This window comes from Podarcis erhardii, assembly GCF_964252035.2.
Source record: "Podarcis erhardii genome assembly, chromosome: 2".
Classification (NCBI taxonomy): domain Eukaryota; kingdom Metazoa; phylum Chordata; class Lepidosauria; order Squamata; family Lacertidae; genus Podarcis; species Podarcis erhardii.
The window spans coordinates 72067444-72087043 of NC_138498.1; the positions used below are offsets into that span (position 1 = coordinate 72067444).

General features: G+C 45.8%; 1 protein-coding gene across 7 annotated transcripts in view; it reads left to right on the forward strand.

Annotated features, from left to right (window-relative positions):
* Nucleotides 1-12371: 12371 nt before the first annotated feature.
* The window catches only part of SEMA3F (semaphorin 3F), a 130022-nt gene continuing 122793 nt past the window's right edge, over nucleotides 12372-19600 (forward strand). The window contains exon 1 of one of the 7 annotated variants that reach the window (XM_081851313.1): nucleotides 12372-13013. The gene's annotated coding sequence lies outside the window, so the exon portion shown is untranslated. Of the gene's footprint in view, nucleotides 13014-13101; nucleotides 13203-14094; nucleotides 14243-15153; nucleotides 15179-15243; nucleotides 15525-19600 lie in introns of those variants that run through there. The other 6 variants (XM_081851319.1, XM_081851315.1, XM_081851317.1 and 3 more) reach the window with 6 other exon arrangements.

Here is a 19600-nt window from a genome sequence, read left to right on the forward strand (position 1 = left end):
AGGTCCTATACGTAAAATTGTAACAGTTCCTTCCTTCTTTTTAAACACAAAAACGGACAGTAGAAACAAAGTCCTTCTTTTGTATCTTGACAGCTAGCTTGACAGCTGTCAAATTTATCTATTCACCGTCAACGGGCTCTCGCAGACCACTCCCGGGTTTAGGGAAGTGGCGCTTCAATTCCCGAATTTTAACCTTCTCCTGCAGGCTCCCCTGCTTCCAAAAAAAAAAAATATTGATAGTAGTTTCAATCAGTGGAATTTAAATCCTTTACGTAAGACTCTCCACGACCTTAGTTAACAAATTCTTTGCTTCAGTATATTTACAGAAAGGGGAGGTGGACTTCCTGTTTAGACCTTCCCCGATCGGTACCAATTTAAAAATACTTTAAAAGTCCAATTTCCGTTCTACTCACAGGTTGTTGTTTGAAATCCAATTGTCCACAAGAAAAAGTCAGCGCTCTCCGGCAACGGCTATGTAGCTTCACTCCGTAAAAATAGCGGTCGATTCAAAACACTGCGCCGCTTACCCCACGTCACTTCGGAACCCCAAAAAAGGGGTTTCCCTGCTGGTAGGGGGGGCGCTCAGTTTCCCATTTCTACCCTAATGGCTAGGGCTGAGAACCTGTGGCTCTCCAAATGTTGGATTACGACTTCCATCTGCCCTGATCATGTGGGAGTTAGAGTCTAACAACACCTGGAGTGCCAAAGATTTGGCCTTGCCACTTCCAGGTTAGATTATGGCAATGGGGCTGCCTTTGAATACTCCAATTGGTTCAGAACCTGACTTGTGGGATGTTAACTGGAATAAGCAGATCAAAACATATAGTGCCTCCCATATTGTATTACACTGATTAACAATTCATTTCTGGGCTCAATTCAGAGTGATGGTTTTGATCTTCAGAGCTGTAATTGGCCTGAGACAGAGTCTCAAGCTTCACTTCTAGGCCTAGCCAACTCTGTAACCCACTTCTAAGGCCCTACTCCAGATTCCCCTGCTATCTGAAGTACAGTGGGTGCATAGAAAGAACAAGGCCTTTTTTGTTGTGGCACCAGGATACTGGAACACATTGTAAAAGAAAGTCTGCCTGGATTTGTTTGTTTTCTGATGGGCAGCTAAAACTGATGTATTATAGCAGGCGCTGACTTTTTGGACTAATTTTTAACTTGGCCACTTTGAAAACAAGTTTAAAACACATGTGTTTTTGTAAAATTGTGGCTTGACACTTTGGGTATTTTTATAGAAAAGTGGGCTACAAAATTTGGAAATGATAGATAGACCAATATCCTTGTGTGGGGAAAATAGATGTGTCTATCAGCTGGGCACCTAGGTTCAAAACATGGGGCTTTGAACACTCTCCAGTGGAAGAGAGCCCCCAGCAGAGTTAAAAACATGCTCATAGTTAACCAGTAGAATAGCGTGGAATATACGGTAGGTTATTAAAGCCTTTTGCATATCCTGTTTCTTGGGCCTTAAAATGCTTGCCCGCTTTCCTCTACCCCTCTAGCAATGAACATGCCACACGCTGTTAGGTAAGTTTAAAAAGTTTTGCTTACTAAATCCAAAGGTCTGGTTCATGCATTACTCCTTGTAGCAGCAAGGAGAACACAGGTAGAATACTCTTGGGTGCAAATACAGGTTATAGTTTCAAACATGCAGTCTTACTTTGGAACAAGTTTAGACACATCCTTCCTGGTTGGTTACACAGCTGGAAGAGGGTGAGAGACCCTCATGGAGGTAAGGGTGTGTGACCTAGCTCAGTCTAGGTCTCTGGTCTTAACCCCTTTGTGCACTAACTAGCACTTATGCATAGTTAAGTTTGACTGCAATTTCCCACAACCCTAACTGCATATTGTGTGAGCTAGGAAGTCCTAGGTTCAACACACTCTCTCTCAGGTTTGAAGAAAATTAACGTATGTAGTGTGATAAAAGGATCATTTCCCATATTGTGCAAACTCATTCCTTTTCTCCCACTGTCATCTCAGGTCAATCAAATATGGAAGACTTTGGAAACACCAGAAAGGTTTGCATAAAATGGAAATAGAGATAACGGTAGGATGCCCACTACAAGAAACCATGTCCCTGTCATGCTACCTTCCATTTGGGGTGGGGTAGGCTATCATTCTGTCTCCAGTGCTACAGGCTTAAGAACACTTAGCCCTTTGTTTGTTAGTGTCATTTGCATTCCACAACAATGCTTGGTGGGAGGTAGAACTGCTTCCAGTTGCTGTCTGCCTAACATCAAACAGCAAGAAACACTCCCCACCACCCAAAGAAAAACCCTGGAAAGGCACCAGCTGATGAAAGAGATCCCTGGCCTTGTTCCCAGTCCCTTCATTACTACACTCCCCTGATATCACTTTCTTCTTCATGCTACACATATTACACAATGATTTTTTTTAAAGCTGTATAAGAGCCTTGCAGAAAAGATAACGTTATTTTAAAGATCATTTTACTGTCTATAAAACTGAGAATAGCATGGAACCTCTGTGTCAGCGGCGTAGCGTGGGTTGTCAGCACCCGGGGCAAGGCAAGTAATTTGCGCCCCCTAACCCGGGGCAAGGCAAGTAATTTGCGCCCCTAACCCCTAACCTGCCGCCGCTGCCAGCTTCTTCTTGCTGCTGCCTGGACTGGTCAGGTGTGTTTCTCTCCCACGCTCAGCGCTGCGCTGGGCGGCCGCTGCACTGTCCCTCCCCCAGATAGTCCCTCCCTCGCTCTCTCTCCGCTCCGCACCGCAACGCACACCTGGCACCCTCCCCCTCCACAGTGGGCGGCGACCCGGCAGCTCGGATCGGATTCGCACAGCCAGCACTGCAGTGAGAGAGTGAGTGAGCCAGGTAGGGGCAGAGAGCTGCGAGTGCGAGCGCGCCCCCCCAAAATGTTGTGCCCGGTGTGGCTGGCCCCCCCTGCACCCCCACGCTACGCCACTGCTCTGTGTGCATGTGTGTGCATGTGCGATCACTTCCTTTATGCATAATTTCTTCTGTTTCCAATCTTTAGACTGGGGGTACCCTATTCCCTAGGTAGTCACAGCAGCAGCACCCATCCAGAAGAACAGGCCTCTTGGGTGAACCCCAAGCTTTGCAGCAGAAGTTTTTTTAAAAAACTGGGGGCGAGGGAACCCTAACAGAGCGACCTCACCAAAACAAAGCAAACAATAATCACAGTTAAATAAGGACTGAGTGTGTACAGCAGTCACGGAATACTGACTGGCGGCAGGGGAGTGGCGGAGGCTGAGAATGGAAAATGGAGCCGGGAATGAAGTGGAGTGGTTGGAATACTGAACATGGACCATTCCATAATGCAACATTTTGTTGCAGGCAGTCCCATTTGTGCTCCCTGTTGCCAGTCCTGTACAGTTTAATAGGTTTGATTCTTGCCCTTCCCTAAAGGATGTCAGACATGGGGCTTTTCCTCATTTAATACACAGACTGATTCTGCATGGGAATAGATAGTGACTGATCCAAAGCTGCTCTACTTGGCTGCTGTTGATTTTAATCAGCTTTTGAATATATTTAATACCTGTTCACATCAATAATTTTGATGTTTTATGTTAGATTGTTGCAAACCCTCTTGGGGGGCTTTTTTTTTTTTTTTTTTTTTTGCAAGCAAGCAGTATATAAATTTTATTCATTCATTAAGTAAGTAAATAAAATAGCTGGGCAGGGCTTTGAAGCTAGGTCATTCCAGAGCTCAGCTCTCTCTGTATCCACTATACCACACTGGCTCTCATGGTTATAGTTATACCTGTGCTCAGAAATCCTACCGTGAGGAGGTCTATCAAAATAATGCAGAAAAGCAATATAATATCTTATACAAGTCTCTTGAACAACATGAGAGAATCTCCCACAGGAATGTGTTCACTCTAAAACAGCCTCCACTCTATTGCCTTTTCCGTTTGACATTTCCTAGTACCAAAGATGCCGTTACATGGGCATATGGCTCAAGCAGGCACAAAAATAAGGCGAGAAGACTGGATAAGGAAGGGGGGGGGGAATCTATCTCCATCTGCAAAAAAAAAGAAAGAAAAAAAAGACCTTGCATTGAACCCCTGTGGGATGGGCTATTCTTTTATTAGCACTAGAGGTAGAACAGAATAAGATGCTAGGCTTTCTTCACTCTGGTGTTCCTCTGTAGATTATGGCATTTTTTAAGGCATCACATGCACCCAGTCAGCAAGCCACACATCCCTAGAGGCTGCAGGCTCTCTTAGCCAAGTTCAGACTAAAGCCCCATCCATGATGGTCAGAGAAAGCAGCCAGGCAAGCACAAGCCCCATTGTCTCTGCATGACCGAGTCATAAGAAGAGCCTGAAAGGCGCATCTACTCCAGCATCCTGTTCTCCCATCAGCCACCCAGGTGTGATGGGAAGCCTGCAAGCAGGACATGAGCACAATAGCACCCCCCCCACTCAGGCTCCCCAGGAACTGGTACACTGTTTCTAAAACCAGAGTCTGCTGGGAACTGTAGGTGGGCAGAGTGCTGTTGTGCTGTTGGCCACTGTGAGAAGGATGAAGTAGAAGGCGCATTGGCCTGACTTAGCAGGCTTTCCTTATAGTCTTAAGTAGGGAAGGGCATATGCTTGATGCAACCATACAGCTGGTCATTATACACCACCACATTAACTCACTCACACATGCACACAAACGCCCACCAATGCCACAAAGAATGCCCCTCAACCTACCTTACCTCCAGCACAGCTCTGGTATCTGTGCAAACTTTGGAAAGTAAGGCAGAGAAAGGAAACAGAAGAGGACAAGGGGGTGGACAAACTCTTCAGTTCTGTAAACTCAAGAGCTTGAAAGAAAAGGGACAGGGACCGATTCATCTCATTAGTGAATTGGGACAGGATATAATGGGCTTGCTTGGCAGCCAGGGAGATGTAGATGAAAGAAGAGGGTGACTTTACAATGGTGCAAAGGTGGAAAGGCAGGGGACTCTTTCTCACTATTTTTGGAATCAGAAGCTCAGTGCTAACAAAAGGACTGGATCCCAGAAAGGAACCTGCTCAATAATGTGTGGCACATAGCTTGACTCATCGCAGCCTAATCTCATAAGAAATTTAAGGGGAGCTGCTGTCATTAACTCTTAAACTACCATAATGCCTTGAAGCCTCAACAGAGTTGGGCTGGAAGTTTAAGCTCTTGAGCTGGTCTCTTGGGCAGTTTTAAATATAAGACAGTTTAATGCCTTGCAGCATGGAATGAGCTCAAACTATTTGAAGGATTTAAGCATCAGTTAAGCCAGCGAACTATTTTAAGTGGCTTCCTAAGCCTGAGCTGCTCTGAATATCCAGACTATTCCTAAACCATCTAGCTCCATCTCTACCTATTGTATGGGTCCACTTCATAATAGGGCAGTGTGCTGATGATACTGTATAAAGTGCTTTTGCTCCATTGATTTTGTGTGTTAATATCCTGTTTAATCAGAAGTGAAACTGAAAGAGCATTCCTTTGCTTCATCATGCAATACATGGAGGCTGATGCATGTGTTTGTGTGTGAACTACTGCTGCTCAAACTGGTGAGCAGTGCTTGATGAGATGTATCCATGCTGTGTATCATCTCCACCATAAGATCTAGAAACCTAAATACATGCTTTTCAATATACCAGATTTGCACAAAAGAGGAGTAAGAAATAATAATTTAAAAACATGTCTGCTGCTGCAAGCCAGGAAATCTCAGGTCCTTTGTGGACATGTATATATGTGTTTGTTTACCTGTGCATGTGTAGCTTTAAAAACCATAATAATGATAATCAAAATACATTGCCCGCCTGCGAGGCATGAAGGCCGCTCCCTGCAAGGCCCTTTCCACCTGGTCTAGGGGCGAGGGCCACATGAGGCCAGAGGAACATCGCCTGGCTATTATTTTATTGTTTTAATATGCTGTACACCACTTTGAGGTTTTTCTTAAAAATATAAAGCGGTATAGAAATTTTAAAAATAATAAAATATACCATATTTTCACAAAAGAGCAGGCTTTCTTAAGTGTGCCACTCCAAGTCAAGAATTAGGAGTCACTCATGTGAAAAGCTGCTGCTTCCTTTCTTCCACAAGACTTAAGCAGCTTCAAAGCCACATTAAACTCCAGTGTCGACAAGCCCCAGGTCTTAACCATTCTTATTTTTAAAGCATCCCATATACAAATTATATGCATTGCAACAATACATTCAGGGGTTTTTTGTCCATGCTCCTGTTAGTATCTACTAAAATAGCTGTTTCTTTTTGAAATGGAGAACATAGTTTTCATATGTTGCCTAAGAAAACACCTGTATGCTAATGGTACGTAAGAAGAATGGTGAAGCAAAAGAGATTGCCATCCATCCTCATTTTCATGTAAACTGATCATTTAAACTCTTAGCCTTCTGTTACTTTGGAGCAGCCAGACCCCAAGGGCTCAGGTTTCTTGGTCCTTACGCATCACCACACTGTACTCTGCGGCATTCGGCACATGCATGACTGGGCTCATTATTATTCCTTCCACCTCATCCTTCTCATCATTGGTAAAACATGAATGGACACCTGCCGGGACACCTTTGAATACTTGTGCTATGGGGAAGGTAAACTGGAATGTCTGATTGGCCTTCCTTATCTCACTTCTTACTTGGTATTCTTCTCTCATCCTTCCTGCTGCCTGTTTCCTAGCCCTCGCATTTTTAATCTCTCCTTCTATGGAATCTTTTCATGTCACCGAAGCTTTTCATTGCCCTTCTCTAGAACTTATATATATATATTTCCCCCAACCGTTATCTGTTCTAGAGACATGGTGAACATACTAATGAAGGCACAAAGAAGGTGCAAGATAGACTGGGGCAGAGCTTTGGTGCTGCAGTATTTAAGAAGACGTTCTTGTAGTGCTGCCTAATCCTTCCCGTCCCCTTCCCAACCCAAGTTTTGAAACCTAACTGGGAGCTGGTCTGTGCCACAACAGGACAGCTGTGGAAAAGATAACAAGAAATAGTGTTGGGAGCCAATAGATGGCACTCTTTCATGTGAATAACCATTCTGGTACCCACTGGCATGTACCCAAGAGGTACTATGCGGCTATTTCTCTGGTTGCTTCCCTGATACTTCATAAATCATTGCTACTGAAGTTTGTTTCATAGTTCTCTAAACTTCAATGGGGCCTTTATTCCAAAGTTCTCAAAGCAAAAAGCTGCACACAGAAAACTTTTGTGATGATATGCATTAGAAACAAACTATTTTAGTATTAACAACCCAACACATAGGATAAGCCACACTGGAATCTTACTAATACTTCTGTAAACGTAAGTGGACTTCCTAGGGAAGGTATATCCCACTGATACATGGGATTGTGCTAAACAACTACAATCTTATGCACTCTTGGAACTCTAAGGGACTTGCTGCTAATGCATAGAATCAATTTATATGGGCAATGTTTTACATGTGCACAGCAAAACTACTTGTAGTTTATATAGTATGCCCATAATCTTCCAATGTTTACTTGAAATTCCCACTGGGATTTAGAGTGAAAGACATTGCTTTTAATTTAAAGGAACTATGTTCTTGCTGAAAGGCTAGTGTATTCTCACCCACGGAAAAAAGGCGTATTAGAAAATGCTATCCTATGTATGTGACATGACTGCAAAAATTATTTTGGATTCCAGAGGGTTGAGTGTGTTAATTTGTTGCAACAAAGAATATTGCGGCACTGTAGAAGCTAAAAATATGTATTGTAACATAAGCTTTTATGGGTCAGCCCACTTTATCAGATGTATGGTCACCTCAGTATGCCCTGAAGACAGAGAAGATAAAAAGACACAATTGTTTTGCTGGCATGTTTTTCCTAGTCAGGCTAAATGATCAAGTAGTGCAAGGGATAGTTGAGCCCAAAATAATATAGAATCAAATCAAATTCAGGGTATGCTTATCTTATCCACTTAGGGAACCACTTCTGATGAAGTAGGCACTGGCCTATGAAATGTCATGATAAATATGGTGCCAAGATCTTTAAGCTTTTGATTTGTACAGCATGGAAATTATTCAATGTGAATAATGCTGTTTAGAAAATGTTTGCCCATTTTATGCATTACAAGCTTTCAGAATATTCATATGACACATATATATCCTGCTCTTCAACCCCGAAGGGTTATCAGAATAGTTGAATGAAACAACAATCCTTAGCATAAAATACCATAAATCAAACACCTGAACATTATCAAATAAAGGCAAATATCCACAACGACATAAGGCGAATGACCATATAAGGAGGAGGATTGCAGCTCAGTGGTAGAGCACCTGCTTTTCATGCTGTACATCTCAGGTTCAGCCCCTGACATCTCCAGGTAGGACCAGGGGAGGGAAGCCTTTTTTAATTCCTGGAAAGTCCCAATCAGTCAGTGCAGACAATATTGAGCTAGGTAGACCACTGGTCTGACCCTGAATAAGGCAGATTCATATCATCGTCTGTTCCTAAAACTATGGCCAGTAAATTTAAAAATATGCAACAAAAAAAATAGGAAAAGAGCTGCAGCTCAGACTAGAGCACACATTTACATATCTTGTATGCAAAAGATTCCAGGTTCAATCCCTGGGAAAGAGGAGCTGCTGCAATTGAGTGTAGAGACATTATTGAGCTAGATGCACCAGTGATCTCATTTGATAAAATACAACTTTTGGCGATATCGAAGTTTATGCTTTAAGGATTATTTTTGAAGCGTGTCTGTGCAAGCTTGTATCTCGAGAAGGCTGTACACTTAGGAAGAGCTTTATGTGTGTCTATTATACGGCAAATATTAGATAAGTGTTTTGCAAAAGCTCTAAAGCTGTTTGGAAAGATAAGCAATTTTTTGCTGCAAAATAAGAAGTTCATCCTATGTGATGTCTGTGTGCACCTTGAAACATGTGTTTGTGCATTTGTGTTTCGAAACAAACACAATACATATCAGGAACACCTATCACGGCACAATCCCATACATGCCTGCACAGTATTGAGTCCCATTGAGTTCAGTGGGGCTTACACCTAGGTGAGTGGGTATAGAGTTACATCCTTAGTTCCCAAATGGAAGGAAAGGATTTCAGGGGGTTGAAGCCAACAAGAAGTCCTCGAAGAAAGAACAATTCTGTTGGTGGGGCCAAATCATAAAGAAGAATACAGCTGGAAAGCATTAGGTCTCTTCCTGCATTCTTTGTTCTTGTGGCTACAAATTGTACGGTGGACTCTAGCCCACGGAAGCTTATGCTGTAATAACATGTGTCAGCCTTTAAGGTGCAGCAAAAGTTTTTGTTGGTTTTACAACAACGACTAGCATGGCTACCCCTCTGGAAATTATTACAACCAAGACTGAAATGTACAATTAATATACCAGTACATGCCTAATAATTTAAAAAAAAAAAAACTGAAAGGTGAGCCCAGTTAATCCTAAAATTTACTGACAGGTGGCCAGCCTACCTCTGTTTAAAAACCTCCATTCAAGCAGAGTCCACAACCTTCGAAGGTAGCCAGTTCCACTGTCAAACAGCTCTTACAATCAGAAAGTTTTTCCTGATGTTTAGTTGGAATCTCCTTTCTTGGAATTTGAATCCATTGGTTCAGGTCCTGCCCTCTGGAGCAGCAGAAAGCAAGCTTGCTGCATCTTCCATGTGACAGCCCCTTAGATTTTTGAAGATATTTGAAAACCCAACTGGTGTTCCAATTCAGCAATAACCTGCGGGTTTACCTTGGGGAAAGTGGTGGGACAAAAGAAAAACCTCTCAGGCCCATGCCTAGCAATCATTTGACAAACGAAAGTGTAGAGAAGAGCCCTTGTTCTTCTCTTTTCTAGGGTAAACTCACCTAACTTCTTCAACCATTCTTCATAAGGCTTGGTTTCCAGACCAATTAATTGATCAGTTAAAAGTCAGGTGTTTCATGAACTAGACATTCTTTGAACAGCTGACCATCCTGCAAAAAATAAATAGTGCTATGAGAGTGTGAGAGTTTGGGGGTTTGGAGTTTGGAATTGTCTGATGAGCAATAGCTAACTCACACACAGCATACCCAAAGTGAAAAAGACCTGTACTGCCAGTCGCACATTGTTGTCTACACGGTTTATCATCATTTGTGCAAGTCAGGGGTGATAATCAAATTTTGAAGTGGCCCAGTATTTGTTTTCTGTAACTGTTGTGAGGTTGCAATGTCAGTCACTTAACCTTTTAAATCTACTGCTTTTTATTAAATCTACTGCTTGTGTAGAAAATCACAAGTATTCTGATTTGCACACATTTTTAAACAAATCCTACCATGCTGCTTCCATTAGGTACGGGGTCAGTTTCCTAAAAATATTGAGACCACCTAGCCAAACAACTTAGCCAAGTTCTCCATCTGGTCACGGCACTAGAGGCTTACTTTATGAAGATCTGAAACAGCATTTGACTGCAGTGAGAAGTGATAGTATTCCTCCTGATTATAAACATAAGTTACCTGAGACGTTCTTGATTCAGGGATGCATCCCAATTGCTTTGAAGGCAATAAGGATACTATATTTTAAGGGGGTTTTTTGGTGGTGTGATGTTCCAGCTGCTTAACAGAGCCCAAAACAGAGCAGCTGCTAAAAGTTACTCCGGCTTTTGCTTTCCCCGTGTGCAACAGAAGAAGAAAACTTGTGCCAAAGATGCATTCATGAATTATACATAAATGTGAAAGACACAAGGGATTGGGGGGGGGGGGCTAGGTGGAGGCAGCAGAGGAATTATGCATCCTTCCTTGCTTAGCCTTAGGCCAGAACCTGTCATTTGGATTTCAGTGCAGAACTTTTGGCTGGTCAATCATTGTATGTCCTTAGAGTGATGAATGTCAGGTTTCCTGACTCTCATAGCTATACCGAACCTCATCAAAACTTGCTCACTCTTAGGGGAATTCACATATCCCCCCCCCCCCGCATAGAAGTAATCTCTCCAGTGTAGGGGGGATGTGTATGCTGGCACTTCTAAATGGAATGCAAGTATCTGTTTTGCCAGGAGCGCACAGGTCAGAAAGCCAACATGTGCAGTGTGCAGATTACCTCTGTGTAGGAGGAAAAAATGTAAATTGCTAAACAGCCTTCAGTATGTGCACAAAGCAATAAGCATATACCTATACATTTGTAAATCATTCTGTTGAATATTTTTCCGCCTTTTTAAAGGGCACAACAGCCCCCTCACTCACTAGGATATACAGCCAGACCTGCAAAAGAGGGATCTCCTTTCGATGAAGCCAGACCTTATTGATCTTTATATACTTTATATACATAAAGCTCCACCCGCCATACAAACATGTTTTCCACTATTTTGACGCAAAGGTGGAGCAAACCTTAACTGAGGATCTAGGCTTGAACCTGCTCCCACTTCCGTCTGATGCAGAACAGCGTGTTAGGGGGTCGCTGCTTGAAATGGGATCCCTCTGCAGCATTTCTCCACTTTCTGCATCTTAACCTCAGCCCCGCTGCCCCACGACCCCAATACCTCCCTCCACCCACAGACCTAAGAGGTAGGTCTTCCGCCTAATCCCATCCACCAAAGGGTTAACCTGGTTTGCCTAAGCTGCTGAAACGACTAAGGCGCTGGGATGGGAAGTCGTGGGGCGGGGTGGGGGAGAGAGATAACACACTCTCCCGCTGTCAGTTACGCCCGAGTTTTCTTTGTTGCAGGATATTTGTTGAAGGATCTGTCTGGTTGGATTTTGCAACATTACAAAGCAAGGCCCCTCTCCACCTCTCCCCACGATCTTCTTTCTTCTCTTGCTTTTTTCTATCTTTTCCCTCTCCTTCTCTCACTCTAACCCCCCACCACCCCACCCTTCTGTCTCTCGCCCCCATCAGCCCTCCACCCCCGGGATGCGAGACACTCCCTTGCAATCCACCGAATAACTCAGCCAGAGAGAGAGAGAGAGAGACAAAGGAGTCGGTTTATTTATTTATTTGTCTTTCCCATTCCTCCCCCCCCCCCCGCGCGCCTGTTTCGTCTGCCTCTCTCTGGGTTTTTTAAGTGTGGGGAGGGGGCGAGAGGGGAATCCCCGTCCACAAAAGCACAGAGTTGGGTGGCAAGAGGTGTATGTATACACGAAATTGGGGGGTGCGTGATCAGTCTTGTTTCGGATAAGGCTCTCCACCCCCACCCACCCCCCAATTCTCTTTCTGTTGATGGAATAGGGAAGCCGCGGGGGGACTTGCTGAAACTCAGCCTTAGCCGGAGGGAGGAGAGAAAGTCAACAGTCGCTCGAGCCGGACTCGCCTGATACCCGGAGAGAGCGCAGGAATCCCGCGGCTCGCTCGCTCGCTCCCTCGCCCGCCTCTGCCTTGCCAAGCCCAGCCGAGCCGAGCGGGGAGGCGAGGCTGGGGGGGCGTTGAGGAGAGAGGGAGGGGCGGGGCAGCACAGGTGGAAAAAGAGGTGGCGGTGGGGAGGAGAGAACGGCGGCGGGTCCGGCCCCCGCTTCCCTGCCCGGGGAGGTGGGGACGGAGAGGCGGGGCTATGCAAATGCAAGGCGGTAGAAGCCAATTGACTGAATAGGATCTGGGTGCTCAATGTGAGAGGAGCGGATTTCGAGCGTGTGTGTGTGTGTGTGGAGGGGGAGGGTAGTGGTTTATTTTCTTTATTTTCTTTTTGCCAAGCGGGCGGGCAGGAGGCCACTTTCATTATTATTATTTCTTTTTCTTTCTTCCCTCCTCCTTCTGCCTCCTGCTCTCCGGGCCTGCAATGAGAACTTAAGGACCGAGTGAGTGCGGGCGCGGGGCGGGCGGGCGCACAGCCGCGCATTTACGCTCGGAACAAGCGGCGAGAGGCGCCGCGAAAAGTCGAGCCCGCTGCGCTCCGCGGGTGCGAAGGGAGTCCCATCCGGCTTGCCTGCTGCCTCTGGAAACCGGTGTGGGTCGAGCGTCTCTATGGATTGGCGGAGAGATCCACTCGAGTCCTGAATTCCAAGTCCAGGATTCCGGAAGGTGCTGCCGACCACATTGGAGGAGCGGCGGCGGCCGCCCGCTTACTTTGACCAAAGAAAGAGAGAGAGGGATGGCGGTGGGACGCCGCTACCAGGACAGCTGGTGAGAAAATGCCTCTTTGGTGTCAATAGATAGGGTTTTCGCTCCTTCCCATTCCCCACCCCACCTCCCCACCTTTTTTTTTTTTTTTTTTTACTCTGGATCTGGGAGCAAGTCCTCGGGTCCTACTGGCGAGCAGCGACGTGACCTTTCTGGGGAACCGTCTAAACTGCTCTGCCTCCATCCAGAAAGGTACGTCCGTGTGCGCAACGCGAGTTCATTTCCCCCTCTCCGTTTGTCCACACGCCTCTGAATTAATGGAGAGAGTGAGTTCGGTTCTGTCAATAGAGCTGCCAACCTCTTCTGGGTCTCTGCTCTAGCAAAGGTGTCACGTTGTCCCGTCTATGGAAGGGATCGAGCCGAGATGGACGGGTGGAGAGAAGGTCGGTTTGCCCTACGGGGCGGCGGGCGCAGGTTCCACTTTCCGAGCCGTTGCTGCGCTGCTCTGCTTCCTCCCTGTTCATGGGAGCGTTGCAGGAGTGCCAACTTGGTCCCACGACCGTGGGTGCCTGGGGCCGTGGGTGCTATGCAGCATGCAAAATTTGTGGGTGCCAGGCTCCAGGGAGTTGGCACCTATGGAGCGTAGAAGGGGGTGATATTGTGTGTACAGTTAGAAGGGGGGGGGGCGGAGGCTAATGATCAAAGCTGACGGAGGTGGGGAGCTGTTGGAAGCAGCAAACTTTCAGCGGCTCCTTCACACTCGCTGCATCCGGAAAGTGACAGCGGCCGGCCGGTCCAATCCTTTTTTCCATCACTGTGATGGAAAAGTTGAGCAGTAATCCGGAAAAGTGGGAGTTGGTGGGGGCAGGGAGGGGGGAAATGTAAAACCCTGCCCGCTTTAATGCGGGTGAAATTATCTTTCGCCAGGGAGAAATGCCCGGGTCTGGTTAGAGCTTCTGCCCCCCCCCCCTGCACAAAAGCCCCCCTTTATAACAACCCTGTTGTCGGCGGGGAGCGGCGTCTCCAAGGTGCTCCCGACTTCGCGACTCGCCAAAGCAGGCGCGAGTCTCTTTCCAGAGGGCGCTTCTGCTGCCTTCGCGTCGGCTCTCGGCCTGGCAGCCCTCGAGGACGGGTCGGGAGCCGGGCAGGTTTAAAGGCCCGGAGCCGAGAGCAAGTACAGGGAGACGCCTGGAGAAGAAGCGACGCCAACCTCCTCCAGAGCAGATATGGGAGCCGACGGTCTTCACGGGACCCCTCTCTTTGCCTTCCACAAAGCGCTTGAAGCCTGCTTGGTATGTTTGCGCGTGTTTAAAAACGACTTGCGTGCAAGCCAGCCGGCTGGATCTTAAGCTTCAAAGTTCAGCCGTTTTGGTATAAAAATGTTACAAAACTGGTTGAAATGGTGGTGGTGGTTAGTGAATCGAGCGTTAATTCTGGGTCCACCGCCTCAGCCGGGGGCCGGATCCTTAGGCGTGCTCAAAGTTGCCACTGCCTTCGTTGTTGTCCCAGGGCAGGATTAACGCGGCGCTCCAGCACAGTCGTCCGGCCGGCGCCTGTGGGATGGGTGCAGAGGAAGGGAGGAGAGCCTTGGGTGGTTACACAATCCCAGTTACCTGGGATTAAGACACACGCGGAACACCCGCCCCCCAGGTTTTACTTAAGAGTAACCCCGCAGGGTCGGGCTGCATAAGCGCGCCATTGAGCCCCCTCCCCAGCCCAACTCACTGCTTTTTATTTGTGTGCTCGGTGGGAATATTGTTCGTGTGGGACAGAAACAGCAGGTGAGAAACGAAGGCTGTGCGCTGGGGCCGGGGCGAGGCTTTTTATGCTGACCCAGACCGATTTCAGCCTCGCGTGTGAACATGCGGTTAAAAGTCTTTTGTTTTGCTTAGTGTACCACAGGGCTGGAGAGGTTAGCAGGGCATAAACTTGAGGGAGGAAACGTTTTCCTTGGCTCCAGACTGGGAGAGGAAAAGTCGGCTCCTCAGCCGCGCCAGCGGTCTGCGAGCCAAGGTCTCTCTCTCTCTCTCGCTCCCTCGTCCCAGCACGAACTGCTGAGGTGAAAGCTCACGCGCGCGCTCCGCTCCCGGGCCCGCCTTTATTTCTCCCTCTCCCCTCCCGCCGCGTGGTGGTTTCTTTTTCTCTCCTCACGGTGCACCAGAAGCTCCGCTAGGAGGGCGGTAGGCGTGGCCCTGAGCCTCGCGCCGCTCCTGCCAACTCTCCCTGAGGTAAAAACGCTGGGCGAAGACTGGAAGGCGGCCGCCGTCGAGGTGGTTTGGTGGGCCGGCCGGCCTGCCCCTCCTTCCTTCCTTCCCTCGCTCACTCGCTCGGCCCTCCCTTCTGCCAGCCTCGCGTCCGCCTCAGCGTCGCTCGGCTTCTTCTTGTGCCCCCGTAAAGCGCGCAACTGGCGGGCAATTAATTAATGAGCTCGAGGCCCTCGCGTTCCTAGGGAGCCAAGGTACACACGCTCCGCTCTTCATATTTGGGGGGCCGATGACTTCCCGCGGCTTCAAGCGCCCGCGCCTTCGCCGGGCCAGCAAGTGCGAGAAGAGGAGCGCTTTTCACAAGTCGCGAGTGAGTCTCGGGCCTCTCGTGCTTGGCACGCGATAGTAGCTCGTGTGGAAGATGTGTGCGGGTGGGGGTGGGGTGGCGGCTTTTGTACTGCGAAAGGGCATTCTGGGCAAGCGTAGGCTTTATATATCCACCTTTCAGGACCGACTAGAGCAGAGTTGCTTTCTGAAGCTTTACTTGTGGAAAGCGGGACTGCCCACCCAGCTTAGTAGTTTTTAGGCTATCTGTTGATTGGTGAATTGATTAAATGGGCGTAATTTGCATATGGTGAAAAACAGCTCTAAAGAAAAAAAGGGCAGCTTATGTTCTTTGTGTTTAGCTGGTGAATATGCCCTAGGAGGCACTATCACGAAAGAGGCATCCTCTCCTGCATGTGAGAAGAGTGGATCTCTTTCAAAGATGGTGTTTGCCAGGTGTCACGAAAAGCAATACATAGCAGTCTGTTGCCGGATAACCAAGGGTACCTTTTTAGTCAAAAGGTATATATATATATATATATATATATATATATATATATATATCGGTTGATCCAGCCAATCAAATGAATTAAACAGTATAGCTCTAATCAAATAAGGAAACTTGAGAAACCAGGCAGGTGTCTGCTTTCTGGCTCTGCCCTTGTGTTGAGCAGCCTCACTGCTCGCTGTGGTTTGGGTGGAAGACAAATAAGACTTAAGTGGAGGGCAAGGGTTGTTGTTATGTGTGTGTATTTTGCATTTCCTTGGGTCTGCAATTCAAAACCTACAAAAGCGATAACATGCAATTGAAGAAAAATTGGTTCTCTTATGCTTTCTGTCTTGCACAAACAACATTCAAGGTATTTTCACTTGGGAGGCTTAAATTGGTGCACTCTTAAATTGCTCTATTATAATGCAAATGTAAAACCTGCATCAGTTTGACTATACTGTCAATTTCTCTCACGCAGTAGAGCCTATGTTAACAACATTCACATCTGGCAAAAATAAGGAAAGAAATGCTTGAGCAAATTTTTTAGTGTCACGTGTCAGAATGTGAAACTTAAAGGAAGTACTTTTCTGCACAATGTAGCGTTAACCTGTGGAACTTATTGTGATACAACACTTAGAGGGCCAGCCATTTGAATAAATCAGTCTCCAAGGAAAGTTTAGTCAGATAGAAGATGCAAGGACCAGAAACAGCTACAAGCCAAGATGGTCATGGAGTGTACTTTACTTCCCAGTACATAACTTAGGAAACAAACACTAAATGATAGGCCATCCTATAATGCTATTGTTTTTTATGTGTACATTCTAAAAGCATTTGAATTATGTCAGAGAAAATATACTGAGTTATACTGATAAGTGGAGTTTGCAACAAAGTGTTGCAGTGTGGAGTGCTCATTTTCAGCCAGTCTTACATTCCAGGATACTCCGTCCACCTTGCTTGTCTCTCTTCCCTCCCCCTTCAATATTCGTTCAACATTTTGTAGTCATTCAGCATGCTCAGTCCTCACTAGACTGTTTTGAGTTACCCCTTTATGATTTTTCCTCCCCAAAGGGTTTTTGTACTTCTGCAAACATTGAGGTTCCCCTGAGTCTGCTGCTACCTCCCTCTTGTGGTAGGTGGTGCTATTTTGTCTATGAAAGGATTTGCAGTTGGAGAAGGTACTAAACTTATAGAATTGGTTTTTGCAGTATGTCTAGCTTTTTTAATTACACGTGTCTTCAGGAATAGAGATGTACAGATGGCATTGTGTTGTCAAATTTGCAGATCAGCTAAGGGTATCTTGCTGACCAGTAACTTTGAGATGTGAGGGTCCCTCAGAATACTATTAATCATATGGCTGTAATCATGCAATTTGATATTATTTTGTCCTGGATTTCAAAGTGTGTGTGAAAGGTCTTTTTGTAGAGCAGTACAGGCACAGTTATATACTATAACATTCACAAACTAGTTTATAAGATTTTGATTTTTATATAGCCAGATATATCAGCAAGTATCTTAACCCCTATTAATTGTGAATCCCTTTTTATTGGTCTCTTTAAAACAAAACTAAAAACATGTATTACCTAGGTGGCCTTGCTCCTAAAAGGCCATAGAACACATTTCTGCTACTTTATTCATGATGAGCTTGGCAATGTAAGAAAGTACTACATGCATATGTAAGCAGGTAGGAATGTGTGTCTGACTTTAAACTAGTGGACTATTCTCACATTTTTACTATTTCCTTGTGCAGTTGAAAATAATTTAACATTGGGTGAGAAAAATACCGTTAATGTAGGCAAAAAGAGACAAGAAAGAGAAATTTGCTCCCTTTTCCACTCCTAACTAGTCCTCAACTTACGGTAATCCAGCAGCATATCCCCATTCTTAATAAACTCATGGTAGGCAAAGATGTCTGGTTCCCCAGTTAAAGCAGGGATAGGAAACCTTCAGCCCTTCAGATGTTGTGAGACTGTGACCAGTCATGTTGGCTGGGACTAATGGGAATTGGAACCCAACAACAACTAAAGGGCCACAGGTTCCTCATCCCTGACTTAAAATGATCTCAATTAACAAGGCTAGGAGAGACCCCTTCTGAGAACTTGGAGAGCTGCTGTCAGTCAGAATAGAGAATACTGGGTTAGATGGACTGATTGACTGATTCAGTATGAAACAAGTCTGCATGCTTTATAATCAGCAATTTAAGAATAGGTGTCTAATAGACCCTCTTTTGTGTTTACTACAATTGTTACAATTCTTATAATTATACATGAATTTGGTAAGGGAAAGTGAACATGAAAAAGAGGGAGTACTTAGATTGCTGCTCCTTGTGAATACCAACCCAACAATGGGCTAGAAGGAATAAAACATTCCAAGAGGATTCTGCCTGTCTCCATATAGTCCAGGGCGGGCATAGGCAAACTCGGCCCTCCAGATGTTTTGGGACTACAACCCCCATCATCCCTAGCTAACCAAACCAATGGTCAGGGATGATGGGAGTTGTAGTTCCAAAAACATCTGGAGGGGTGAGTTTGCCTATGCCTGGTCCAGGGAGACAAAGAAATTAGGCTATGGTGCCACAGAGGGGATCAGAGAGTCGCAGCTTAGTGTAGTTTGGTAAAGTTATTAGCCCTGTGCCCTGACAAGCAGATATGGAAGCTTTTGCTGGCATCATTGTCCAGTTGTGTGCATGCACACATTAGTCATAGAGTTATTAATAATTTCTGTTGTATTCCTGATTTTTTCTTCTTCTTTCTGCCTTTCTCCAAACATTTCCTCTTCTTTAAGCTCCTTTCTCAGGAGGCTCAGATGCATGCACTGACATTTATAAACTGAAACTGATCGGAGACCCCTCTCTTCCTGAACAGATGCACTAGGATCCAGCAGAAGGGGTCCCCAATCTTCCTTTCCTTCCATTATGATCTTGGCTCAGAAGTGGCTGGAATAATCTCTTGTTTATTTATGGCGACTGAAAAGTGGCTGAGCTTCATATGCAAAAGGACCGCTGGTCTCCAAGCATGACACACTATCTTCTCCCTAAAGTCCGCACAGTGACACATTCCATCAGGAGACAGACTGACACTTTAGAGCCAGGGAACACTTCTCAAGAACAGTACAGTATTTTCCTGATCGCTTTGATTTTCTCTCCCAGCTTTCTGTTTCTCCTTTCTGCTTTCTTTTTCTTACATTCTCCCGCTCCCTCCCCCCTTCTCTGCTCTTTTCCTTTGTTTGCCATCTCACTCACTCTCAATGGCACGCACAGCACCATCCAAATGCAATATTGGTATTTGCCAGAACTATTTCCCAAGGCCGGCGGGGGTTTGATTTAAATGCAGCCGATTGTAGCTTTTATTTCACAGGGTAATTTGGATTTTAGACATTCTGGTTCCAAAAAGAACTGATGTGTGCGCTGAGTGAAGAATCTCTGAAAGGGGAAGTGTGAATGCGTGTGGAAAGACAGGCAAATAATACAAATATTTACCTAGTGCAAAGGAAATTGCTATGATATATTGCCCTTGGGGAAATTTTAACTCCTGCAATTGTGGTGCATTGCCCACAGCCGAAGAAAGCTGTGTTCTCCTGGGGGCCCATCAATTACCCTAAACGTCCATAGAGGCGGTCTGGATTTGTTTGACTGA